The following is a 6,000-nucleotide window of genomic DNA, read 5'->3' as shown; positions in this document are numbered from 1 at the left end:
AACCATGTTGTAGATATGCAAAACTATATAACAGACATTAGTTGAGATGGGGATGGCCCAGGTAGAAAAAGGAAATAATAGAATGTTGTGATTAAACTGACTTGCATTTACAGTGTCCATCCATAGATTAGTTGTCAATTTTTATATTTAATTTGGTCATGTTAAAAATACATTTTTACAAAAGTAGAGTTTTGGTATATTTTTAATAAACAAATGTGATTGGCTCCTTTGTTAGACTTCTAAATGCATGCCTGGGATGGACATTATAAATCAAGTTAATTTCTCCTCAGGTGTCTATTTCTGACAAGGGTTAAAAGGTCCCCAGGGTGGTGTTAACCTGGTGTTCAGCGTTAAATGTGTAGAGGTACCTGCTTTATAAGCATATATGGAGTTTTTCCATGTGTCTGTGATGCACACCTGTTCTGCGAGGACTGTTTCCTACATATGCTATGGCTTACTTTGTGTGAATTGCTGCCACACTTATTTATTTAGTGTTATCGGGAACATTTGGGCCTCCTTGATTTATGTGAGTGAATAAGAACAAAAATTAGTATATCTATATATATAAAAGCCAAGCGACCAGAAGGATGGAACGACCAGAACGACCGGAACAACCAGTTGCTATGATGCGCCCTGCAGTGGCCAACCGGCCCAATAGGGCCTGATTGGCACCCCCAACCGCCCGAGGCCCCTCCCCCTGGCCAGCCTCGGCCCCTCTCCCCAGCTGGCCCAGCCCTGATTGGCCCCCATCGGGGCGGGCCAGCCCGACCCCACCCATGCATGGGCCTCTAATCTAAATAATAAAAAGATATCAGGTGAGATAGCTGAAACTTGTAGTGAGGGATTAGAAACCAATGGAAATATTCACCTTATTCCTGCATCCTGCCTGCTACAGACACACTGGAAGTGGCCCTGTGCCTGGGGGTCACTGGCATTGCCCCCAGGTCATCCGCCAGAGTGTTTTGGGGCATCCAGTTGGAGATTGGGAAACCTGCTTCCATCAGAGAAGTGCTGAGAGGCTTTGTGGGATGTGGTGGCTTATACTGAAGAGATGAGTGGTACCTACTTTGCTTGGGGTCTAAAGAAGATCTCAGAGTTAGCTGGACTTTTGTCATTAAGCTCTGGGGCAAAATACATGTTACTTGGAGTGCCAAAGAAAATGGGAGTGAAATTTCTCTTTCTGCATTTGAATCACTACCCATGAGTCAGCCCCAAAAGGGAAACATTATGGGCTTCCAACCAACTGGGTTGCTGCAGAAGTCCTACAATCCATATACACAGAACCATCCCATAATAAGCAGCACCCTGGTCCAGGGGAGTCTGGGGCAGGAGGCAAATGCCCTGTGCTCCTCACACGCATCTGGCTTAGTGTTGTTCTTCGGAGTCATCTTTTCTCCCTTCTGGCCCAGAAGTCACCTGCAGCAGAGTTCTCCTGTATGAACATCTTTGTGGGAAGGAGGAAGTGGGTGCCCAGGACCCCACCAGGGACAGCTGCTTCTTAACATACTGGCTCCAGATTGAGAGTGAATTCCAGACAGTGCCTATTTGAATACACTCCAAGCATATGGACAGACTTAATGCTCCTTCATCAAGTATCTTTTTTTTTTTTTAAATTATATCTTATTGATTTTCTACAGAGAGGAAGAGAGAGAAACAGAGAGCCAGAAACATCCATCAGCCGCCTCCCGCACCCCCCCCACTGGGGATGTGCCCGAAACCAAGGCGCATGCCCCTGACCGGAATCGAACCTGGGACCCTTGAGTCCGCAGGCCGACGCTCTATCCACTGAGCCAAACCGGTTTCGGCCATCAAGTATCTTTAAAAGCCTTATTAATAAGTAGACTGATTCCTATCTGGCAGGTGTAGACCAGTGCTTCTCAAATTAGGCTGCCTGTTAGAGTCATCTGGAGAGCTCAAGATCACAGTGATTTTATAGTTTCTTTAATGAACTGAACATAAAAAAATGTCATTCTAATAGACAATTTTTTTTTCTGAAAGCAACCTCCAGTGCTTCGCTTGCCTTTAATTAATTTTATTGGAGTTGACCCAAATAAAAAGGCATCTCATCCCATCTATTCCCCCTACCTGCCACCACTGAGCAAGAAGGTGAAGGTGTGAGGAAGCAGAGCTGGGCACCTTGCATGCCTGAGGACACTTAAGCCAATGTGGGATGCGCTGAAGAGTCAGCAGCAGCCCTTCCCTCAGCTGGAGATCCTTCCTGGAGGGTCCACAGTACCAGCATTTCTAACCCACCCTTCTCCCAACTCACACCTGCTTCCAGTCATCTCCATGGGGAAGAAAAGTCAAGGGCAGGAGGAAGCCCCTTTTCTCTAGCACAAGGCATCTTAGTGACAGAAATGGAGTTGCTTGAATGTCACTCTGTTCTTAGCAACAAAGGAAAATAAGAACCTGAAGTGTACCAGAAAAGAGGGTACACTGACAAACTTCTGTCAGTGATGCAGAGGACAGCATCCTAGCTGAGAAGGAACCTCCAGGGATGGATGACTGGAGACTCAGAAGTAGGGAGAGTATTACAGATGTCCCCGCCTTTTTCCCCCATTGCCCCCTCCACTGGGTTCCCACCCTGCCCCAGGCCTTCACCACCCTATTGTCTGTGTCCATGGATAATGCACGTAAGTTCTTTGGTTAATCTCTTCCCATCCCCCCTCTTTCCTCTGTGATTTGTCAGTCTGTTCCATGTCTCTGGTTTTATTTTTATTTATCAGTTTAGGGGGCAATGAGGGGAAAAGGGGCAACACTATAAAACTCTCAATAATAAAGATAAAAAATAAAATAGGAAAAAAAAAGAAGTAGGAAGAGCTGGGACTGACTTCTTGATGGCTGGTCTTTCAGTATGTATGGCTGTATTTCGGTAGAGTAAGGTTTGAGAAAAAAGAAAGGGAGGGAAATTTTGGTCTTGAGAGAACTAGAGGCTCACGCAATTGCTTTTTGTTGTTGCTGTTGCGGCTTGCTTCTTTTATAATTAGTCCATAAAAGAAGACGGGGAATTTAAATCCTTATGCCTCTGATTTGCTGAGCACCTAGTTTGAGGGGAGCTTCAGCTGCTTGGGAAGGAGGAGCCCAGATGGGATATATGGGGAAACCCTTTCAAATGGGCGTTGAGACTCAGCGTATGTGCTTTTCTTTTCACTCCAAAACATATCTGTTGTCATCCCTCTAAGTAACTGTAGTTTGCAGATGGCGTGGTGGGATGGCCAGACAAGGCTGTGGGTGAGGTGGGATAAAGGTCTTGACTCATTTAGATCAGCAGCCAGAGCCGATGGACCTGAGCTTGAGAAAGTGATCCTGGTGGTGGAGACATCCAGACTGTGGAGCCAGGTGAGGTGCTGATATCCTTGGTGGCCACTTCCCAGGGGCGAGATTTGCTGCACCTGTGAGCGCTATTGCTCTCAGGGTGTGGAGTGGGTGGAGTTCTGCATCTCAGATTTTCACTCCACTTACAATGTCCTCATTCACGGCTTCCATGGGCAGGCCCAAGAAGGGAGCCCCCTCCCTTGACGGAAGCTGGGATATTTTATTCCTGTAGTCATGTCCCTCCCACCCCTCCAACGTACACTCACATATAAACAGAGGCACCTTTAAACATTTCAAAAGGCTTTTAGATCCTGACAGGTATTCCGTTCTTAAGGAAGGAACACATTTATCAAACTCAATGTCCCAAGTACTATTACTCTGAAATTTAGTAACCTCTTTTCAATTCATCTTCCCCTGCCCCCCAACTTTTTTTCTTGACTTCAAGCCTACATAAAAGTTGAAAGAAAAAAAATCATGATAGCCTTCACCTAGAGTCACTGATTCTTTCAGTTGACATTCATTATTATATGTTACCCACTATGTACTAGACACTGTGATAGCCTTTAGATGAACAAAAATGAGTATATCCTGCTTCCTGAGCTCAAGCTGCTCATGGATTATTGGAAAAGGGAGACCACAAAACAAAACAAAAAAACTATAATATGGCCTGATAATCTTATATTCCACAGAAGTATATTTTGAGCAAAGGGAGCAGCATGGATGAAGGGAATTTGAAAAGGCCTGGTAGATTTGAGGAAATGCAAATCAGTGATGAAGTAAGAGATTCTGAGAAGAGAGAAGCCCAATGTATGCCGGCTCTAGAAGATACTGAAGCTGGCCAACCCCCAATTTTTAAGCTAAAAATGTTTTTCAAAACTGGTAAGGGAATTGCCTGTGTTTCTTTATGAAAGGAAAATAAAATGGTTGCCAGGGCTGGTGACTGTCAGGGATCCTGCTTGAAGAATGTATTGGTGACTCAAGAGTGGCTGAATTTCAGAATTGTTCTGCTGATGTGTCAGACCTGGTATTGGGAATGCAGGATACAGGAATCACTTCTCCTTCTAAGGAGATTAGCGTCTCCTAGTTTTTCTATATGGCTCTGAAGTGACTGATGGCACAAGGCAGCCCTCTCTGCAATTCCTCATCTCTGGGGAAGATTTAACTGCTTGTCTCATATGGCATCCAAGAGGACCAACTTCTCCCATGCATATCTATATTTGCTTTAACCTTTTCATTTAACAAAACAAGTTGTTTAAGAAAACAACTCATAGGACTAAAAGCTGTGATTTCTATCACCTTGCTTCAGATATCTAAATTGTATACTCTTATTGTAGAAAGGGCTGGTTTAGCTTGCTTACTTTGTTTAAATGTACTACACTGTTTTCTTGGTGTCCTTCAGATAGGATGGCATGGTGGCCTCATTTTAGGAGGAGTTGTGGCAGAAGATGGGGGAGAGATTGTTGAAAGAACCTCCACTCTTCTTGCTTCTTGCTTCAATTCAGAGATCAACCAAAGGACTTGTATGCATCCATAAAAGCCTAACCAAAGGACACAGACAACAGAGGGTGAGGGCATGAGTGTGTGTGCGTGGGGGGGGGGAGGGGGGGCAATGGGGCGATAAGGACACATATGTAATACCTTAATCAATAAAGAAAAAAATGTTAAAAAAAGGAAACTCAGTTGCATTGGACTTGTTAATACAGCCTCTTCTCTGTATCTGAAATTTAGGTCTACAACCCAAGGTTGGCCCTCAGGCTGTAGCACAATGTTTTGACAGTAGATTTACTTGTCAGATGGCAGCTCCACATCCACAGGAAAGGCAGTTGAGCATTAACATCTCTGCTTCCTGAGAACATGCAGGTTCTCTCATATGTGGTGTGCCTCTGGGCTGGCAGAGTGAAGTAGAAGAGATGAAGGCCTTACCTACCTAAAGACATGCTAACAGATAAAAACAGACCCTTGTTCCTTTGTCTTTTATTCCCTGACCAGGGCAATGCAGTATCCTGAGAAAATTGAAGGTGTCATTTATACAAAAAAATAAAATAACAATAACAACAACAACAACAAAAACAACAAAGAAAAACCTCCAGTCTTGCCTATTATTATTTGCACTAGACGCCCGATGCACAAAATTCTTGCAAGAGTAGGCCTTCCTTCCCCCGGCTGCCAGCACCGGTTTCCCTCTGGCACCTGGGACCTGGACTTCCCTCGCAGCCCCAGCTTCATCCGGAAGGACGTCCGGTCTAATTAACATATTACGATTTTATTATTACAGATACCTTCATATCTAATGGTATATTCAGACAGCACCTGTTCCTAACAGGTTTTGGAGAAAAGAATAAAACAATTGACATTTTCAGGGCATGCTTTTTTTATTTTATTTTTTCCAGATTTATTGATATGTGATTGACATAAAACAGTGTGTAAGTTTAAGGTTACAACATGTTTATTTGATACATGTATATATTGTGAAATGATTGCCACAAGAAAGTTTGTTAACACCATCACCTCACATAACTACCTTTGTGTGTGTGCGTGTGTGCGTGTGTGTGTGCGTGTGTGTGTGTATGTGTGTGTGTGTGTGTGTGTGTGTGTGTGTGGTGAGAACATTTAAGATCTACTCTCTTAGCAACTTTCAAGTACATAATACAATGAACTACAATCACCATGATGTACATAAGGTCC

This window comes from Cnephaeus nilssonii, assembly GCF_951640355.1.
Source record: "Cnephaeus nilssonii genome assembly, chromosome: 11".
Classification (NCBI taxonomy): domain Eukaryota; kingdom Metazoa; phylum Chordata; class Mammalia; order Chiroptera; family Vespertilionidae; genus Cnephaeus; species Cnephaeus nilssonii.
This window is presented reverse-complemented; position numbering follows the sequence as displayed.